Genomic DNA, 22272 nt, shown 5'->3' with positions numbered 1-22272 from the left:
TTTGGGGGCTGACCTAATAGATGAGAATCTCCCCCCTTGTGGCTGTACGCCCCCCCCTTCTCCTCTCCTCTTGGATCAGCCACCAGCAAGAAGAGAGGAAGACCCTTGGCGGTCTCCTTCTTCCTCCTCCGTTTGGGATTCAACGCAAGGGAAGGAAAGGCTGCATCTAGCCTTTTGGATCTTCTTCCTTGTTCCCTTCTTCTTCTTCCTCCTCTCAAGCACAATCAAGGGTTGATTGAAAGAGAGGAGATCAGCCATCAAAACATATCTCTGCAAGGGAGCTAGCACCCCGGGGAGATTAGAGCGTTTGGATTGGTCCTCTGCTTCGTGTGGATACTCGTAGAGGCCGGGCACTTGAACGGCTTCAAGCGAACCTTCATCCTAAACCACGAACTTCAGTTTGCGGTGATCATCTACCCGCACAAGGTGAAGATCTGATCTTCTAATGTTTTAAAAAGTTTTTAATCCTTATCTATCTACGAACGGTTTTTGAACAACGTTCATGCGATGAACGATTGATCCCGCGCATGCCTCTTCCGCTGCATCTGAATAATTTTTAAATTTCAGCGGCATGATCGGGGTTTTCTAACAGAAATGATGAATAATGCCAAATAATACTTTATTAATTTGTCAATTCATTTACAAAATTCAATCATCAATATGCTGACGATTGACATTTAGGATACAAATCCCAACAGTTCCCTAGTTGTTCGATGATCTCCGAGGTGGCCCTAGACTGTATCCAAGTGAGTTGGGTCACACTTTCTTGGAGGGTGTCAAGTTTGGAGATCAAGGCATTTGCTAGCCTTTCTACACCCTAACTCTGGCTACCTAGCTCGTTTCTGATGCTATCTCGCATCTTCCTCGTGTCATCCTTTACGTTGCTAAGATTCCAGTATTGAGCTTGGACTAGGCTCCTTATGTTGTAGATTTCCTCCTTCAGGTCTGCTACCATCTTGGACATGGCTGCTAAGGAGGGAACGACATCAGAGGAGGGAGCACTCAGTGGACCTTGGAGCTCTCTCAATAAATCATCTCTCAGCTCCCTCACAATCTCCTGTCTCATCTCTCGGAGGTGGTGGAGCTGTAGATGGTCCAGCGGAAGTAGATGGGAATGAAGGACCAGAAGTGGAAGAAAAAGTGGGAGGAGCTATGTAGTGGTCCTGGTCATGATCAGGACTAGGTGAGTGATGAGTGGTAGGGTCGGATGGTGTGGATGAAGATGTTTTCCTAACCCAAATATTTTCGACTTTATGGAATCCCATTCGGTGGAGAGTCCCCTCACCCATATGATCAGTATTTCGAAGTGAACGAGAGGGTTCCCCCTAAGGGATAGGGACCTCTAACTCTCTAAAGAAGAGTGTGAATAGCATGCCATAAGGGAGACTCAACCTAGGTTTATCTAGGGGTTCATAGATATATTTGTAGATGAGTTTGGAAAAGTTGATGGGAGTATCTTGGAGAATGTGGAACATCAATGCTAGGTCTCTCTCGGAGATGAAGTCAAACCTACCAGTTTTGGAAAAGAGAGTCCTAGAAATGATACTTAGGAGGAGCCGCATTTCAGCTGAAAGCTGATTTGCAAACACCTCCTCTATAGGAGATTGAGGTGGGCTCCCTAAGATGGCCGTAAGGGCCTCAGTCCTATCATGGGGATGAGTGGAAAAAATTCCTTCTCGGGAGAGATGGAGGACTCGAGCAATGAAGTCCTCCGAGATGAAAATAGGGATATTCGCTACGGTCCCCTGGATACCAACGCTACCTCATGCGACAGTCCCATAAAATTTCCTAACTAACCCTGGGTAGGTAGGGAGGTCTAGTGAACAGAAAAACTCTAAGCCCTGGGCCCTAAGACGATGCCCTAAGGTGAATCCTTCCCGGGAGAGGAAGTCAAAATTGACTTTCCTCCCGGTAGAGACTGCCCTCCCGACGCATGGACGCGAGGGAACCGGCCTAGGCGGGGAAGGAACCAGAGGTGGTGGCCTCACGGGTTCGTTCCGTGCCTTGGACCGTCGCTCGGCGCCGCTCGTGGAGAGTGGTCTCTTCCGGCTCGGGACAACGGCTTTTCTAGGCATTTTGACCTAAAACCCGAGGAATGGACAAGAAAAATGGAAGAAAAACTCGAGGAAAAGGACCTAAAATGGGTCGGAGACGAGGTCGGAGACGACTCTAGGGTTTTGGAACAGTGGCGGCCGAAAATAGAAGTGAAGAATAAACGTTTCGATTAGGGTTAAAAATCGGATTCCCGATCTCGAGTCGACTCTGGTATGTCGCGAGTCGACTCCTAAATATGCACGAGTCGACTCGCCCACGAACCGACTCTAAAATCTATTCGAGTCGACTCGAACTCTGGCACATAACCAAAGAACTCAGTTAATTTCGTGCCAAAGGAGAGAGATATGAGAATCTTTATAACTTAAGGAATGATTTAATGACCATAGACGTGAAATCCTATATCCAATATAAGCTAATCATCAAAATCAATGAATTATAGGGGAGTATCACAAGAATGGATCAATCACTCCTAACCCTCTTCTAAGAATACAAAATCGATCTTCACTTAAGGGTTTTGTGAAGATATTAGCAAGTTGATCATCCGTGCAAACAAATTCAAGCATTACATCACCATTTAACACATGATCTCTTATGAAGTGATGTCTTATCTCAATATGTTTAGTTCTTGAGTGTTGAATTGGATTTTTAGTTAGATTTATGGCACTTGTATTATCACAATTTATAGAAATCTTATTTTGTTTAATGCCATAATCTTCAAGTTGTTGCTTGATTCATAAAATTTGAGCACAACAACTCCCGGCAGCAACATATTCGGCTTCCGCCGTAGACAGTACAACCGAGTTTTGTTTCTTGCTAAACCAAGAGATTAAGTTTACTCCTAAAAATTGACATGATCCGCTGGTGCTTTTTCTATCAAGTATACAACCAGCGAAGTCAGAATCAGTGTACCCTATTAAGTTTATGGTTGATTCTTTAGAGTACCATAAACCTATGGTTTTTGTTCCTATTAGATATTTAAAGATTCTCTTTACTGCAATTAGGTGTGATTTCTTAGGATTAGATTGATACCTAGCACACATGCATACACTAAACATGATGTCAGGTCTACTTGCTGTAAGATATAGTAATGAACCTATCATACCTCTATACAGGATTTGATCAACTGACTTACCTGATTCATCTTGGTCTAATTTGCATGATGAGCTCAAGCGTGTGCTGATTGACTTGTTTCCATCCATATCAAACTTCTTAAGCATCTTCTTGATGTATTTAGCTTGATTGATGAAGATTCCTTCCTTAGATTATTTGATTTGAAGTCCGAGGAAATAATTCAGCTCTCCCATCATGCTCATTTCAAATTCACTCTGCATTAACTCAGCAAACTCTTCGCAAAGGCGATTGTTAGTAGCACCGAAAATAATATCATCTACATAAATCTGCACTACCAACATATTTTTGTTTTTTTTTCAAAAATAGAGTTGTATCAACATTTCCTCTAGAAAATTCATGATCTAATAGAAATTTGTTAAGTCTTTCATACCATGCTCTAGGGGCTTGTTTTAGACCATAAAGTGCTTTATTTAGTTTATAAACATGATTGGGGTATTGATGATTCTCAAAACCAGGAGGTTGTTCTACATAAACCTCCTCATTAATATACCCATTCAAGAAGGCACTTTTTACATCTGATGAGAGCACAAAAGTGCGATCTATACATCACTTAAATTAGTATTATTGCTAATAAATAATGATAAAATTGCCGCATTAATATTATATTTTTGTGGGGTGCAGGTGATCGGAAATCAAAGCTAAAATGCACATTGGGTTCAAAAAGATGCATCACTATAGGTGACCAGCCAACCGCATGGGACGACCCCAATTGCACACTAAAAGGAGGCCAAGTTCAGCGGTCCACTTCGTCGCAGCTTCATTTTCCCTTCCCAGCATCTCGTGCGACCCAGCTTCTCCCAAGTTCCAGCCACATCAGCTCCTACATGTTCCAACCGATTCCACGCGTTCATCCAGTCCATTCCGCATCCGTTTGCGAATCTCCCAAGCCCAAGCATCCCGTGAAGCTTCCGAGTCCACACTCTTTCCTTCGGATCTCCAACGTTCTGGATTGATCCCAAGCGTCAATCCGCATCTCAGCACCCAGCAAAGATCTGACTTCATTCCAGCGATCCGTCCGTGCCTCCTTCCGATTCGTCCGCATCCCAGCTCTTCTCGGATTTCCTTCCTCCCAAGCTTCCACATTCACAGAGCATCCCAACTTTCGTCGGTGATCCAGCTTCCAGATCTTAGATCCACGCGTCTTCCAGATTCGTTCCTAGATCTCTCCCTGCATCCCGACTTCGGCCATCTGAGATCGCATCCAGAATCCCAGCATCCCGAGCTCGTGATCCAGCCGTCCGTGGCGATTCTCCCACGTCTAATTCCCTGCAATCGTCCGTTTCCGCACCTCAAACTTCTTCCGCGACCCCAGCATCCCGCGAAGCTCCCAGCGTCCGCGTGCATCCCGCGAAGATCGCGATCCATCCACGTCCGAGCTTCTCGCGTCCGGGATACTCGGCATCTCCACGTATTCCGGGAGATCAGGGACTCATCGCATTCTATATGAGGAGGGCCCTCTCGGCTGTGAAAAAAAGGAGAGTTCATTCGGTGAAAACAGGGCCTCATCTCTCATTCTTTCCCATTGAAAAAAAAACAGAGCTGCCATCCGAAAAGAAAAAGGAAACAGGGGAGGCCCTGTTTCCGAAAAGAAAAGAAAAAAAAGGGGAAAGAAAGAAAATGAAAGAGGGATTAAAGTTTTCAATGAGTGGCTAAAGTCCTAGGGAGGGAGATGGATGAACCTTTGATGTATTGCTCTTTGAAGTAAACTCTAAACTTTTGCCTTGAATGAATTATATTTACTGATATATTTTTGATCCATGCATAGTTATTTCGTAGATAGTTCTTAAATGGATTATGATTATTGATATATGGATTGCTTTAGTATTTGATTCGTCGTAGACGTAGAAAGCACGACGAATGCTTAGAAATTGAGTTCATATGTTCATGAAACATATACCGTGATTAGATCTATCCTACATTAAATCTTAAATCAAGAACCATAGAGTTTATTCCTTGGATGCAATATCATCAAGGGGGATTCCAGATCCCTACCATTTTTATTTCATTGAATTGTGTTTATTATTCTCTGCATTTTAATTTCTAAAAATCAAAACATAATTTTAATCCACAAATTTATTAAATTAATTAATCTAAAATTATATTAAATAATCTCATATACATTTCGTTCCCTGAGGATTCGACCTCGGACTCCCGAGAATATACTACTTGTGCGATTCTCCTGCCCTTGGGAGAACAATTTTATTTTTGCATCAAGTTTTTGGCGCCGTTGCCGGGGAACAGCTGATTTATTAGTATATTTTTAGAGTTAATTTTTAGTTGATTTGTTAGTATTTTTCTTTTGAAAAAAAAAATAATTTGAATCTTTATTGCTGTTTTTTTATTCCCTGCACAGTCTGCATCAAACTCTGATATCTGAGTAATCCACCGTCTGATTGCACTCAAATTTTGTCGGCTGCTGTAGGACACATGTTTCTTTCATCTGAACAGTCTGATTGACATTCTGATACTTTTACGACCATTATATTAATCTGAAACCTTTCTGCTGTCTGTTGTGAATTTTCTGTGTTTAAATTTTTTTTTAGAATCAGAATTTTATTATTATCATATCTCATTAACCCTTGTTGCTAGTTGAAAATTGATAAAAACTTTAAGAAAAGATCAAGGGTGATCATTAAAAGAATAAATAAATAAATAAACTCTGAAACTTTGTATGCTAGGGTGGAATAGGGACGACACCGGTCGATTAAGTCGTACAACTTTAGATCATCCCTTAGGACACATCCTTGAAATTCCTTCGCAGTATCTCATACCTTTTGAGATGGCAAATTTTCCTGATGATGTAGGAAGTCACCATGGTGATGAAGGTAGACCTCCAGTTATGACACTTCGACAATATTTACACCCTACTAGGACTAGTCAACCTTCATGCATGATTATTCCTGAAAATGTTGGACACTTTGAAATCAAACCAGGGGTAATTCAATTGCTGCCAAAGTATCATGGAATGGAATCCGAGAACCCTTATCTTCATCTTAAGGATTTTGAGAAAATTAGCATCACATTTAGAGTGCCAAATGTATCGGAAGATGTCCTTAAATTGACCTTGTTTCCTTTTTCCTTAAAGGATAAAGCTAAAACATGGCTGAACTCCTTGAGACCTAGATCGCTAGGAACATGGCAGGATATGCAAAGAGAATTCTTGAAAAAATTCTTTCCCACACAAAGGACTAACTTTTTGAAAAGGCACATTGGTAACTTCCAACAAAAAGACCATGAAACATTTTATGAATGCTGGGAGAGATTTAAAGATTTGCTTCTCTCTTGTCCTCATCATGGGTTTGAAACATGGAGAACCATTAGTTTCTTTTACGAAGGGTTGTCTCCACAGTTAAAACAATTTATAGAGACTATGTGCAATGGTCTATTTTTAGAAAAGCAACCCGATGAGGCATGGGACTATTTAGACTCTTTCGCAGAGACTGCACAATTATGGGATACAGGGGATAGAGTGAATAAACCTTTGGCTAAGCCTACTAGCATTGGACACGGGGGCCTTTACAACCTTAGTACTCAGGATGATATTCAGGCTAAAATGGCAGCCCTTACTAGGAAGGTAGAGGAAATTGAACTTAGAAGGATTGAACCCGTCAAGACCTTAGAACATAACAGCGAGTGTTGTAGGATTTGTGAGATGCCTGGTCATCTCACCACTGATTGCCCCACAATACCCGCATTCAAGGAAGTCTTGCATGATCAGGCCAATGTTATGAATACATATCAAAAATCTTTTAATAATCCTTTTTCGGGTACTTACAACCCTGGATGGAAGAACCATCCAAATTTCAGGTGGAGGAATGACCAACCTCAACAAGTATATAACCCAACTCCTCCACCTCCGCACCCTCATTATGCACATGCACCCCCTCAAAAATCCAGTCTCGAAGAAATTTTGCAATCTTTCATGCAAGGTCAAGCTAAAATCAATGATGAATTAAGAAATCAACTGACAAAGCTGACTACTGCTTTAAGTGCTCAAGAGAAAGGCAAGCTACCAGCTCAACCACAACCTAATCCTCAAGTCTATGGCGGTAGCAATGCATCATCTTCAACTTTGCATAAAGAACAAGCAAAGAGTATAATAACTTTGCGAAGTGGAAAGATTATTGACCGACCAGTCCCAGAACAAACACAAGTCATACCTGATTCTGACCCTCCCAAGACAAAAGAAAAGGATAACGAAGAAACTGAAGCACCAACATCTATTGAAAAAATCAAATGTCCTTTTCCTGCACCATTTCCACAAAGATTAAAGCCCTTGCAAAAGCTTGAACCAAACTCTGAAATTCTTGAGCTTTTTAAGCAAGTAAAAATCAATGTACCTCTTCTTGATGCAATCAAACAAGTGCCTTCCTATGCAAAATTTTTAAAAGATTTGTGCACTGTCAAGCGTCGTTTAAATGTCAAGAAGAAGGCATTTCTGACTGAAAATGTGAGTGCAATTTTACAGCATAACATTCTCCCTAAATATAAAGATCCAGGTTGCCCAACTATCTCGTGCATCATTGGCAATTTTAGGATTGAGCGAGCATTGCTAGATTTAGGAGCGAGTGTTAACTTGTTGCCATATACGGTATATGAGCAACTCGGTTTGGGTGAGTTGAAGCCAACAACTGTCACCTTACAATTAGCTGACAGGTCAGTGAAGGTCCCTAGAGGAATTATCGAAGATGTGTTGGTCCAAGTAGACAAGTTCTATTTTCCTGTTGACTTTATCGTACTGGACATACATCCGGCTTCCAATTCACCATCTCAGATTTCGGTCATCTTAGGACGTCCATTCCTTGCAACTTCTAATGCATTGATCAATTGTAGGAATGGTGTCATGAAGCTTTCTTTTGGCAATATGACCTTGGAACTGAACGTTTTTAGTATAGGTAAACAACCCAGTGATCATGAAGAAAGTAAAGAAGTTGAATGGGTTGAAACCATTGCGGAAGAATATTTGTTAAAAGAAACATTTACTAAATCGGCCGACAATGGTTTGATAGATTGGTGTTATGAAGGTACTGCTGATGATACCAGTTTTAGATAACTCGGATGTCATGATGGTCAATGGGTGGAGACCGAGAATAGAGGAATTTGAACATTTGCCATCTCGAGGAGCAAAGATAGTACCATCCCATGAACAAGCACCTAAGCTCGAGTTGAAACCTTTACCGAAGGAACTCAAGTATGCCTTTCTTGGATCCGATGACACTTTTCCTATAATCATCTCATCTGATCTTGATCATGCCCAAGAAAGAAAATTACTTGATGTTCTAAAGAATCATAAAGGAGCTTTAGGGTGGTCTATTGCCGACTTGAAGGAGATTAGCCCTTTAATTTGCACGCACCGGATATATTTGGAGAACAATGCCAAAACCACAAGGCAAATGCAACGCAGGTTGAATCCTACGATGAGAGATGTGGTTAAAGCAGAAGTCCTCAAGTTGCTTGACGTGGGTATTATTTACCCAATTTCCGATAGCAAGTGGGTAAGTCCTACTCAAGTCGTGCCCAAAAAAGCAGGTCTGACGGTAGTCAAAAATGAGCAGGGTGAGTTAGTCCCGACTCGTGTCCCCACGAGTTGGCGCATGTGTGTTGACTATCAAAAATTGAATTTGGTCACTAGGAAAGATCACTTTCCCTTACCCTTCCTAGACCAAGTTTTGGAAAGAGTTGCAGGACATAATTTTTATTGTTTTCTCGATGGCTATTCCGGATACTACCAAATCGAGATTTCACCAGAAGATCAAGAGAGGACTACTTTCACTTGTCCTTTTGGTACATTCGCTTTCCGTCGGATGCCGTTCGGGTTATGTAATGCACCTGCAACATTTCAAAGATGCATGCTCAGTATTTTTGAAGACATGAACGAGAAGTTTTTGAAAGTGTTCATGGATGATTTTTCTGTTTTTGGCGATTCATTTGATGATTGCCTGTCACATTTACAAGCAGTCTTAGCTCGATGCATGGAAAAGAATATGATACTGAATTGGGGGAAATGCCACTTCATGGTGCCAAAGGGAATTGTCCTAGGACATATTGTTTCATCGAAGGGCATGGAAGTTGATAAAGCTAAGATTGACTTAATCGCCAAGCTACCTGCACCCAAGACGGTTAGAGATGTTAGATCATTTTTGGGTCATGCTGGATTTTATAGGAGGTGTTAGATGTATGCCCTAGAAGCCAATCTGGCTGACACATTGTTAATTCTAGGGACATAATTTTGTACTTGACTATTTATTATTGAATAAATAAAAGGCATCTTATCATTCATATTATTTATGTGTCTATGAATCGTCCAAGAAATTAATAAGATGATGATGCATATTCTCAAGAGTTGAGAATTTGAGCCATGTATCATTAGTGATTAATTTCTAAATGTTTCTGATCAATGGATCATCACGAGGACGGTGATCGATCCGATCAGTGCACAGATCACTTTCCTTCTAGATGGACGAGACTTGAGTCCATAGTGTAGGGACACTGAAGTGATAGTGCAGGTGCTTGTTACAGAACAAGGGTACTGAGCGTGACCAAGACAAGAAGTCACCTGGATGTCTATCCACTCGTCAGTGACTTGCTTGATGTTGCAGTAGTATGACTGGTCCTTTGACCTGCGGTGCTTCGGCTACTCACAGTGAGGTTATTGTAGTTTGACTACACGTATACATGGTCTCTAGTCATATGGGTCCTTGTAGTGTAGATTGGCTGCATTAAGTTCACTGTAGGAGTAGGGTATGCACTTACATGGAATCTATCGACCTTGATAGAAGAGGAGTGATCCTATGTGATTTGTTAGACTAAGTTCTAAGACCTTGGCCAGGGCACTAATATAAAGTGGAGAAAGAGTTTTCCACTAACGAACTCGAGTCGAATAAATCTTGACATATGACAGACGAAGGGGTTTGGCGAGTTATCCATGACCTCCGTCCTGTAGGGATCCACGATAGTAGGACTGTATCATATGATAACTGCACCTAGAGGTTCATCATTCTATTCTACTGGGTAGCCACTAGATGCTGCTAGGTGTCACTGGTGGATGGTGGGACTCACAGGGATTATCTCGATGATCGATAAACCCTAATGAGTAGAGTTGGAATCTTTCCAATCCATTGAAAGGAGTTTTCAATGATATTGTGATAGAGATCATAATATATCTCACTACCAGTCAGAGTAGAACCTATGGGGTCACACACACTAGAAGTATTGACCGATCCGATGGTTGAATCGTGATTAGGAATCACAAGTAATCAATTCGATTGATATTCAGTTGAAGAAGGAACAAAGGGAATTAATTAATTGGACTTAAACACAAATCCTACTTCGAGTAGGATTCCTAGAGTCCTAATTGGATTAGGACTGGAAATCCTAGTTGGAGTAGGACTGGGATTCCTACTTGGAATAGGATTCCTACAATCCTAATTAGATTAGGAGTTTTGAATTAAAATTGGATTCCTACTTGGAGTAGGATTCCTAGAGTCCTAATCGGATTAGGACTTCGGATTCAAATTAGAGTCCCAATTGGATTAGGACTAAAATTAAATAAGTCCTAATTGGATTAGGGTTTCTTAAGTCCTAATTAGTTATTAATCTAATGAATCAACATGACTCCTAATTGGGTTAGGATTGAAGAGTTCAATTGAGTCATGGTTCACTCAAGTTCTAATTGGATTAGGACTAGTATAGATTGAACCCAATTGATTCATGATTTTGTTAAACCCTAATTGGATTAGGGCTAAACCAAATTAGGGCCACCCAATCCTCATTAGATGAGGATTAGGGCAACACAAAAGGGAGGGGCTCACGCCCCTCCCTTTCTCCTCCTTGGTGCGGCAACACAAGAGGGGCCGGCGCCCCTCTTGGAAAGCAATCAAGGGCTCCTAACTTGTAGGAGCCCTTCATGCTTTAAAAAGGGGTGAGGGCGGCAGCTAGGGAATCCCAAGGAAAAACTCTCCTCTTTGCAGCCGTGGCCACCCTCTCCCTCCCTTGGTTCAGCTGCCAGCAAGAAGAAGGGAAAAAGAAGCCATGGCGCCCTCCTCTTCCGCCTTTCCTCCTTCCAACGCAGGGAAAAGAAAGTAGGCTGCAAGGGCTTTGCTTCTTCCTCTTCTTCTTCCTTCTTCTTCCTCCTCTCAAGTACATTCATGAGTTGAAAGAAAGAGAGGAGATCAGCCATCAAAAGTTATCTCTGCAAGGGAGCTAGCACCCCGGTGAGATAGAGAGCTTGGATCGGTTCCTGCTTCGTGTGGATACCCGTAGAGGCCGGGCACTTGAACGGCTTCAAGCGAACCTTCATCCTAAACCACGAACTTCGGTTTGCGGTGATCATCTACCCGCACAAGGTGAACATCTGATCTTCTAATGTTTTAAAAAGTTTTTAATCCTTATCTATCTACGAACGGTTATTGAAACAACGTTCATGCGATGAACGTCGATCCCGCACATGCCGATTCCGCTGCCATCCGAATTTTTTTTGAATTTTCTGCGGCATGGGCGGGTTCCCAACAGTGGTATCAGAGCTTAGGCTTCGTAGATTAAGGTAAGGATTAATTATTAATAGGCTTATTAGACCTGAAAATTGAAAGATTATGCATGCTGAAAATTTTCTGCATGCAGATTTTTTCTAGGATGCTGATTTTTGCATGCTGATTTTTATATGATAAGATGATGATTCTAATTGCATTGTTAATGAGATTACAAAGTTTAGAATCATGATTAGCATGATCAGCAACCTATGTCATGAGATAATCAGTTAGTTTTCAGATCTGAAAATTATAATTGCTGCATGTGGTGATGATCATAGGATTCAAACCCTTTTGGTATCAAATGTAATGACCTGCGATGTGATCTGTGATGTCATGTAATTTTTCAGATGCTTGCATGCATCTTATTTGATGTTTTGAGAGGCCTGCGTGCCTCCTAAAAGGAGATGTAATTTATTTTTTTTTTATTTTACATCTGGTTGTATTTCTGTAATGTGATGTACGTCAACGATCAAGTTAAAGACAAGGCATGAGATGAACAGGTGATCTAAGCAGTTGATGGCGATTGGATCAAGAGTTGATCAAGGATCGAATCAAGGAGGCTTGGAACCAATTCAAGAGTTGAAGACTAGTTGATCGATTGACGTGCATGTGCTTGTAATACGACCTAATTAGAATCCATGATCATCACCTATTTAAAGTTTAGCTTTATTTTGATGCTGCGATTATAACTGCCTGTGATGTGCCGTTTGCATGTGTTGTGAATGAAAGAGGGGTAGATAGGTTTACATGTGATGTAACAAACCCAATTGAGACCTAAATTAAAACCTCCTCAATCAAGTCGAGAGTGAACCAACATGAGCAAGTCATATTAGATTAATTGATCTAATTGGTGTCTAGGAAAGCATGAAAGGTAGTTACTTAATTAGGACCTTACTCTCTGAGTAAGGGGAGCCTCCCACCTGCTTACCTGGCCAATTGTTCGATTACCTCTTATGAAGAGCTCAAGTTGCAAACACTAAGACCTGATTAACCAATATTAAGTCAATAGGTCTTCCACTGTAGTAGAGCTGCTAAGGCCTTTCTGATGTTGATTTGTCTCGGCTGGATACAGTGGTCAAGTTGCATCGGGGGGCTGGACCTCTCTATGGATATGAGATGTTGTAGGATAAAGGTGGGGTTGGGCACCAATAACTGTTAGGTGAGGACCCAATGACGACTTTATTCCTACGGTTATACGGTGGGTCTGACTTAACTAAGAAATGGGACCAATAACTGTTAGGTGAGGTTTTCATGGCTTAGAGACCAAGTTACACTGCAACATGCTTGAGAAGCATTGTACAAGAGTTATACATTCATCAATCTATGTGTCACCAATAACTGTTAGGTGAGGTGGCATGTAAATCGGTGGGACCGCAGTACCCACTAGAAACCCTAGTCTTGTGGATTTTCGTTTTCCTACCAGAGGAGTGTGAGGAATTCGAGAAAATAGTGGGAGTTACATTTGTTCTAAAAGACTTTAGAACAGATTAGGATCAAGTACAAAAGTCTAACTAGAATCTTTACTCTCTGAGGATTATAAAGTCAGCTTCTAGACTCTTAACTCATATCCTATAGAACAACCGTTTGACCAAACCCAATTATAAAGATTGGCTCAGCAAATTTCAAAAATAGTTTTGAATTGTGAGAAATTCGGGTATATGCTAGACCATGGAATCCCCATGTTACCAATCCGTCCGATCACTGATCAGCGTAAGACGCTTGATAAGTGGACGAATAATGACAATAAAGTTAGGTGCTGCACAATGGCATCCATGTCCAATGCATTACAATGCCAGCATGAGAACATGAAGACTGCCAGAGACATATTAAAACACCTGTAAGAGTTGTATGGTGATCAGAGTCACGCAGCTCGGTTTGAAGTGTCCAAGAGGCTCTTCAAAGCCAAGATGCACAATGGGCAGTCTGTCCATGATCATGGTTTGACCATGATAAAGGACCTAGAGAAGCTTGAGAAGCTTGGCATGACCATGCAAAAGGAATTGCAAACGGATTTGATCCCGCAATCCCTTCCAGCTTCATATGAATAGTTTATAGTAAACTACCATATGAACAAGGTTGTATGCACTAAAATAGAATTGTTAAATAAATTGGTAACTACCTTAGGGACCTTGAAGAAGTTCAAGGGGCATCATTTTCGCTGTCAAGTTGGTTTCTACTTTCAAGAGAGAGTCTATTTGGAAGAAGAAGCAGCTTGCGAAGAAGCAGAAGACTAAGAAAACACCAAGTAAGGAAGTTCCAAGAAAAAGGCCAATTGCAAGGAAAAGTATTTCCATTGCATCAAAGACGGCCATTGGAAGAGAAACTGTCCTACATACATGGGAAGCATAAAGAACATGAAGGGTGACAGACTTTCAGAAGGTTTGTCAGATATGCTCAGGATACTTAGGGACTGTTACCTATTGCTAGCAGAAATTTGATTTCTGTATTTTATTTAGCACAGAAAGATTTTTATTTATTTGAAAATTAAAATGATTCAACATGGTTTTAAGATTGACAGTCTCTATTACATACATATGGATGTATCTGTGAATATATCTGAGCAAACAGTGAATACCATAGGATCTAATGAGATAAATCTAAAGTATTTATGGCACCTCAGGCTTGGCCATATAGGAGAAGACAGAATAAACAAATTGGAGAAATATAAGCTTTTGGGCTCATTGACTTCCGAGTCATATTTGATTTGTGAATTCTGCCTTCAAGGAAAGATGGCCAAATTATCCTTTGTAGGACACAGGGAGGTCCACTAAAATACTTACCCTAGTACACACCGATGTGTGTGGCCCATTCGATGTGCAGGCTAGGGGTTGTAATTTTTACTTCATTTTACCGATGATTACTCACGGTATGGATATGTGTATGAGACACAAATATAAAACTTTTGAAAGGTTCAAAAAGCTTAGATATGAAGTAAAAAAAAAAAAAATAAGCACAAAAACTCATTAAGGTTCTTCGATCAGATCGAGGAAGGGAATACCTTAATGGAGAGTTCCGTGATTATCTCAAGGAGAATGGTATAGTTTTATAATGGACTTCTCCTGGTACACCTCAGCTCAATGGAGTGTCAGAGAGGAGGAATTGGACTCTATTGATATGGTCCAGTCCATGATGAGCTTCACTGATTTACCCTTGTTTCTTTAGATAGATGCCCTATTTTCAGCTATTTATTTGTTGAATAGAATTCCCTCTAAAGTCCATTCCTACCGCACCATATGAGATATGACATGGTAAGAAACCAAGTCTTGGTCATCTCAAGATTTGGGGATGTCCGGCCCACGTCAAGAGACTACAGGCAGACAAGCTAGAGGCTAGGACCATAAGTGCTCGTTTTATATGATATCCTAAAGAGTCATTAGGATACAATTTTTACGTCTCAGAGGATCACAATGTGTTTGTGAGCCGTCACGCCATCTTCTTGGAAAACCAGTTTATCCTTGATAGAGGCAGTGGGAGGAAAATTGAGCTTGAAGAGAAAGTCTCTGAAAAGCAACGAGTCATGGATCCTATCGAATCCATTCATACAGAGCCAGTACACGATGTCCCTCAACCACCTCGCAGATCTAGTAGGATCTCCCATCCTCCCGATAGATACTTAGGTATACTAGAAGAGGATACCGAGAAAATGTTCCTAGTGGGAGATAGGGATCACACGCAGGATCTCAAAACCTACGACGAGGCAATATCTGATATCGATTCCGAAAAATGGTTGGAAGCTATTAAATCAGAGTTAGACTCCATGCATTCCAACCAAGTCTGGACCTTAGTAGATCCACCAGAAGGTATTGTACCTATTGGATGCAAATGGATCTACAAAAGGAAGATAGGTTCGGATGGAGAGGTAGAGACCTATAAGGCAAGACTTGTGGCGAAAGGGTATAGTCAACGCGAAAGCATTGACTATCAGGAGACCTTTTCTCCTGTAGCCATGCTGAAATCCATCCGAACAATGCTTGCCATTGCAGCATTTCGTGATTATGAAATCTGGCAGATGGATGTGAAAACTGCTTTCCTGAATGGATATCTTGATGAAGATATCTATATGGAACAGCCTTTGGGTTTCACTTCCAGTGATGGAGATCACAAGGTCTGCAAGCTGCAAAGGTCCATCTATGGACTAAAGCAAGCATCTCGGAGTTGGAACACTCGTTTCGATGACGCAATCAAAACGTTTGATTTCATCAAAAACGAAGAGGAACCGTGTGTTTACAAAAGGGTTAGTGGGAGTGCTGTCGTATTTCTCGTACTGTACGACATCCTCCTGATAGGGAATGATATTCCCATGCTAACCTCGGTCAAGGTCTAGTTGTCAAAAAGGTTCTCCATGAAAGACCTTGGGGAAGCATCCTATATTTTAGGAATAAAGGTCTATAGATATAGATCTAAAAGGATGCTTGGCCTATCACAGAAGATGTACATAGAGGAAGTGCTGAAAAGGTTCAGCATGAAAAACTCTAAAAGGGGTCTCTTACCCCTAAGGCATGAAATTAATCTCTCCAAGAAGGTGTGCCCCAACACATCTGAAGAGATTCAACGCATGAGCAAGATCCCCTATGCATCAGCGATAAGGAGCCTCATGTTTGCCATGCTGTGTACATGACTTGATATAGTACATGCTGTGAATGTCACGAGCATATGTCAATCAAATCCAGGCAAAAAATACTGGATAGCTGTGAAGAACAGTCTTAAGTACTTGAGAAGAACTAAGGACATGTTCTTGGTCCTTGGGAGAATATCAGAGTTGAAGGTAGAAGGATGCACACATATTGATGATAGAAAGTCTACATCAGAATATGTGCAATGGTGGTTCAGTAAATTGGAAGAGTTCCAAACAACCGATCATTATAGATTCTACCTTAGAAGCTGAATGTTAAGCCGTCTCTAAGGGTGCAGTAGAAATCTTTTGGTTTAAAAGGTTCATTGCATAGTTAGGTGTAACGTCATCAGATGTCATAACACTCTACTGCGATAACAAAGGCACCATAGCACTAGCTAAGGAGCCAAGGTCTCACCAGAAATAGAAGCACATAGAGCGGCAGTTTAACCTAATAAGCGACTACCTCGAAAGAAAATAAGTAGAGGATCAGAGAGTAGACTCCACAGAAAATGTGGCGGACCCATTCACTAAGCAGCTAAGTCGGCAGAAAACTAAAACGCATCTTGAGAAGATGGGGCTTAGGTTTATGGCTGATTGGCTTTAGTGCAAGTGGGAGATTTTAGATGTATGCCCTAGAAGCCAATCTGGCTGACACATTGTTAATTCTAGGGACATAATTTTGTACTTGACTATTTATTATTGAATAAATAAAAGGCATCTTATCATTCATATTATTTATGTGTCTATGAATCGTCCAAGAAATTAATAAGATGATGATGCATATTCTCAAGAGTTGAGAATTTGAGCCATGTATCATTAGTGATTAATTTCTAAATGTTCCTGATCAATGGATCATCATGAGGACGGTGATCGATCCGATCAGTGCACAGATCACTTTCCTTCTGGATGGACGAGACTTGAGTCCATAGTGTAGGGACACTGAAGTGATAGTGCAGGTGCTTGTTACAGAACAAGGGTACTGAGCGTGACCAAGACAAGAAGTCACTTGGATGTCTATCCACTCGTCAGTGACTTGCTTGATGTTGCAGTAGTATGACTGGTCCTTTGACCTGCGGTGCTTCGGCTACTCACAGTGAGGTTATTGTAGTTTGACAACACGTATACATGGTCTCTAGTCATATGGGTCCTTGTAGTGTAGATTGGCTGCATTAAGTTCACTGTAGGAGTAGGGTATGCACTTACATGAAATCTATCGACCTTGATAGAAGAGGAGTGATCCTATGTGATTTGTTAGACTGAGTTCTAAGACCTTGGCCAGGGCACTAATATAAAGTGGAGAAAGAGTTTTCCACTAACGAACTCGAGTCGAATAAATCTTGACATATGACAGACGAAGGGGTTTGGCGAGTTATCCATGACCTCCGTCCTGTAGGGATCCACGATAGTAGGACTGTATCATATGATAACTGCACCTAGAGGTTCATCATTCTATTCTACTGGGTAGCCACTAGATGCTGCTAGGTGTCACTGGTGGATGGTGGGACTCACAGGGATTATCTCGATGATCGATAAACCCTAATGAGTAGAGTTAGAATCGTTCCAATTCATTGAAAGGAGTTTTCAATGATATTGTGATAGAGATCATAATATATCTCACTACCAGTCAGAGTAGAACCTATGGGGTCACACACACTAGAAGTATTGACCGATCCGATGGTTGAATCGTGATTAGGAATCACAAGTAATCAATTCGATTGATATTCAGTTGAAGAAGGAACAAAGGGAATTAATTAATTGGACTTAAACACAAATCCTACTTCGAGTAGGATTCCTAGAGTCCTAATTGGATTAGGACTGGGAATCCTAGTTGGAGTAGGACTGGAATTCCTACTTGGAATAGGATTCCTACAATCCTAATTAGATTAGGAGTTTTGAATTAAAATTGGATTCCTACTTGGAGTAGGATTCCTAGAGTCCTAATCGGATTAGGACTTCGGATTCAAATTAGAGTCCTAATTGGATTAGGACTAAAATTAAATAAGTCCTAATTGGATTAGGGTTTCTTAAGTCCTAATTAGTTATTAATCTAATGAATCAACATGACTCCTAATTGGGTTAGGATTGAAGAGTTCAATTGAGTCATGGTTCACTCAAGTTCTAATTGGATTAGGACTAGTATAGATTGAACCCAATTGATTCATGATTTTGTTAAACCCTAATTGGATTAGGGCTAAACCAAATTAGGGCCACCCAATCCTCATTAGATGAGGATTAGGGCAACACAAAAGGGAGGGGCTCACGCCCCTCCCCTTTCTCCTCCTTGGTGCGGCAACACAAGAGGGGCCGGCGCTCCTCTTGGAAAGCAATCAAGGGCTCCCAACTTGTAGGAGCCCTTCATGCTTTAAAAAGGGGTGAGGGCGGCAGCTAGGGAATCCCAAGGAAAAACTCTCCTCTTTGCAGCCGTGGCAACCCTCTCCCTCCCTTGGTTCAGCCGCCAGCAAGAAGAAGGGAAAAAGAAGCCATGGCGCCCTCCTCTTCCTCCTTTCCTCCTTCCAACGCAGGGAAAAGAAAGTAGGCTGCAAGGGCTTTGCTTCTTCCTCTTCTTCTTCCTTCTTCTTCCTCCTCTCAAGTACATTCATGAGTTGAAAGAAAGAGAGGAGATCAGCCATCAAAAGTTATCTCTGCAAGGGAGCTAGCACCCCGGTGAGATAGAGAGCTTGGATCGGTTCCTGCTTCGTGTGGATACCCGTAGAGGCCGGGCACTTGAACGGCTTCAAGCAAACCTTCATCCTAAACCACGAACTTCGGTTTGCGGTGATCATCTACCCGCACAAGGTGAAGATCTGATCTTCTAATGTTTTAAAAAGTTTTTAATCCTTATCTATCTACGAACGGTTATTGAAACAACGTTCATGCGATGAACGTCGATCCCGCACATGCCGATTCCGCTGCCATCCGAATTTTTTTTGAATTTTCTGCGGCATGGGCGGGTTCCCAACAGGAGGTTCATCAAGGACTTTAGTATCTTAGCTCGACCATTATGTAACCTCCTATCCCTTGATACACCGTTCAATTGGACTGAAACCTGTCAAGAGGCATTCGAAAAGTTGAAGTCTATGCTTAGCACTGCACCCATCGTGCGACCACCCGATTGGTCATTACCTTTTGAGATCATGTGCGATGCTAGTGACTATGCGATAGGAGCTGTCCTAGGACAACGCAAGGATAATAAGCCATATGTCATTTACTATGCAAGCAAAACTTTAAATGATGCTCAAATGAATTACACCACCACCGAAAAGGAATTGCTTGCAGTAGTATTTGCATTAGATAAATTTCGCTCTTATATCCTTGGTGCTCCTATTGTTATCTTTACGGATCATGCAGCGCTAAAATATTTACTGGATAAGAAAGAGGCTAAACCACGCTTAATACGATGGATTCTTTTACTCCAAGAATTTGACATCACTATCAAAGATAAAAAGAGAGTAGAGAATGTGGTTGCTGACCATTTATCACGGCTAGTTTTTAATGATTCGGTGCCACAGTTGCCCATCAAGGACTCGTTCCCTGAAGAGCAATTGTTTGCACTTTCTACTATGCCATGGTATGCTGATATTGTAAACTTTCTTGTCACTAACCTGATGCCGGAGCATTGGGGATCGAATGATAAGAATAATTTCTTGCGTGAAGTAAGAAATTATTATTATGATGCTCCTTATTTGTTCAAGTATTGCAATGATCAAATCTTTAGAAGATGCATTCTGGAACATGAGATACAAAGTGTACTCTCTTTTTGTCATGCCAGTGCTTGTGGAGGACACTTTGCATCTAAGAAAATAGCAGCTAAGGTGTTACAATGTGGTTTTTATTGGCCTACACTATTTAAAGATGCCCACGAGTTCTGTAGGACATGTGACTCATGTCAACGTATTGGAAGTCTAACTCATAAGCAAATGATGCCTCTTCAGCCCATTACTGCTATTGAAATTTTTGACATGTGGGGCATCGATTTCATGGGCCCATTTCCACCGTCTTTTGGATATTAGTATATTTTAGTTGGTGTTGAGTATGTGTCAAAATGGGTAGAAGCTGTTGCCTATAGAACTAATGATCACAAACCTGTTTTGAAATTTCTAAAAGAAAATATTTTTTCACGATTTGGGATGCCCAAGGTTATAATTAGTGATGGGGAAAAACATTTCTGTAATAAGCCTTTTGAGATCCTATTACGAAAATACGGTATCACTCATAGAATTGCAACTCCTTATCACCCGCAGACTAGTGGCCAAGTAGAGCTAGCCAATCGGGAGATTAAACGAATTTTAGAGAAAACGGTGAATCTATCACGCAAAGACTGGTCTTTAAAACTTTCTGATGCATTGTGGGCTTACCGTACTGCTTATAAAACTATTCTTGGTATGTCCCCGTATCGGCTAGTCTATGGAAAAACATGTCATCTACCTGTTGAAATAGAGCATAAATCGTATTGGGCCATTAGAAAATTAAACTTTGAACTGTCAGATGCTGGTTTCGCTAGAAAATTACAATTAAGTGAATTGAATGAAATTCGTCGGGATGCGTATGACAATACTAGACTTTGTAAAGAACGAATGAAAATTAGGCATGATAACTCAATTCTAAGAAAATCTTTTGAGCCTGCACAAAAAGTTCTTTTGTATGACTCTCGCTTACATCTGTTTTCTGGAAAGTTACGATCAAGATGGACAGGTCCTTTCATTGTAAAAACTGTTTTTCCACACGGGGCAATTGAAATTGAGAATCCACAGGATGACAAAATTTTTAAGGTTAATGGATATAGATTAAAACCTTTTCTTGAAAATTTTGCAGATAAAGAGGACTCCTTTTCCTTGGGGGAGCCTTCTTATGACTGAACATGAAGGCCAAGGTATGTGTATATTAGTTAGAATTATTATTTTTTTTATTTCTAGTTTTCTTCTTATTTTGTAGGTCTTCTTTTCTGGAAATCAACAGCTCAAGGTATTCTTCTTCTCTCTATTATTTTCTCTATTGTCTCTCATATATAGTTTTCTTGCATTTTTTTACATTGAGGACAATGCAATGTTTAAGTTGGGGGGAGGAAAATATTTTGATCAAAAAAAAAAAAAAAACTTGTTTTTGCATTTGATTTATTCTATTACTTTCTTTTCTGAGCAAATGCACATGTATTTTCATATTGAGTGTGTACAACTATTAAGGCAAGGAACACATGCATACTATGACTGATCAGAGACCTATTATTAGATTTCCACACGTGTACTTAATGACAATAGGAAGGCCTCAGGAGTTCATATTTGTTAACTGCATTTTTGTTAGCCTTATCCATAAAAGAAGTATGAGTATCCTTGTTCGTACCATAAGGTTCAGGATTTGGTTTTCACATAAAGATAGAGGTTGAATATCCCGACTAGATTACTTAGGTGCCTTATGATCCGACTTTGGTTGACCTATTGTCACGATGCAGTCACATATATAATAAAAATATTTATATGGTTCAGTCTATCATTTCTTTTCTTGCATAATTATTATTCAAAAAAAAAAAAACTTATGATGACAAGTCTGGCCTCATGGCGTAGTCTGGTTCGAGTAATTAAGTCTGAGGGGTGTTTCACCTAATGTCTTGAGCCAACTGGATCGGGGGTCATTGACTGAAAGCTCGCTACATGGACCTTACTAGAGCCTAATGGGGTTGGATAGCTGTAGTTGTCATGTGTATTGAAAAAAAAAAAAAATGAAATAAAAATAAGCATGAATGAGTTGGTTAGGCTGAACCTAGTGACATGTGGTAATGGCTGGTTTGACTCCATTGTATTGGACCTCTGTGTACCCGGGTTGTTTAGTTGAGATTGATAGCTCTTTCTTTACATGCGAAGCATTCTTGACAAATTTAGACAACATGTGATATTCTGAAAATTTGATGGATCAGGTTCTAATAAATTGTAGAAAATACTTTTGAACTTG

General features: G+C 40.7%; 1 pseudogene; it reads right to left on the bottom strand.

Moving 5' to 3' along the window:
• Window positions 1-6388: 6388 nt before the first annotated feature.
• Window positions 6389-6486, bottom strand: LOC120107698 (annotated as a pseudogene).
• Window positions 6487-22272: the final 15786 nt, after the last annotated feature.

Source organism: Phoenix dactylifera, unplaced genomic scaffold (assembly GCF_009389715.1).
Source record: "Phoenix dactylifera cultivar Barhee BC4 unplaced genomic scaffold, palm_55x_up_171113_PBpolish2nd_filt_p 000966F, whole genome shotgun sequence".
Lineage (NCBI taxonomy): Eukaryota > Viridiplantae > Streptophyta > Magnoliopsida > Arecales > Arecaceae > Phoenix > Phoenix dactylifera.
Note: the sequence above shows the minus strand (reverse complement) of the source record. Positions and strands in the feature narration are given on the sequence as shown.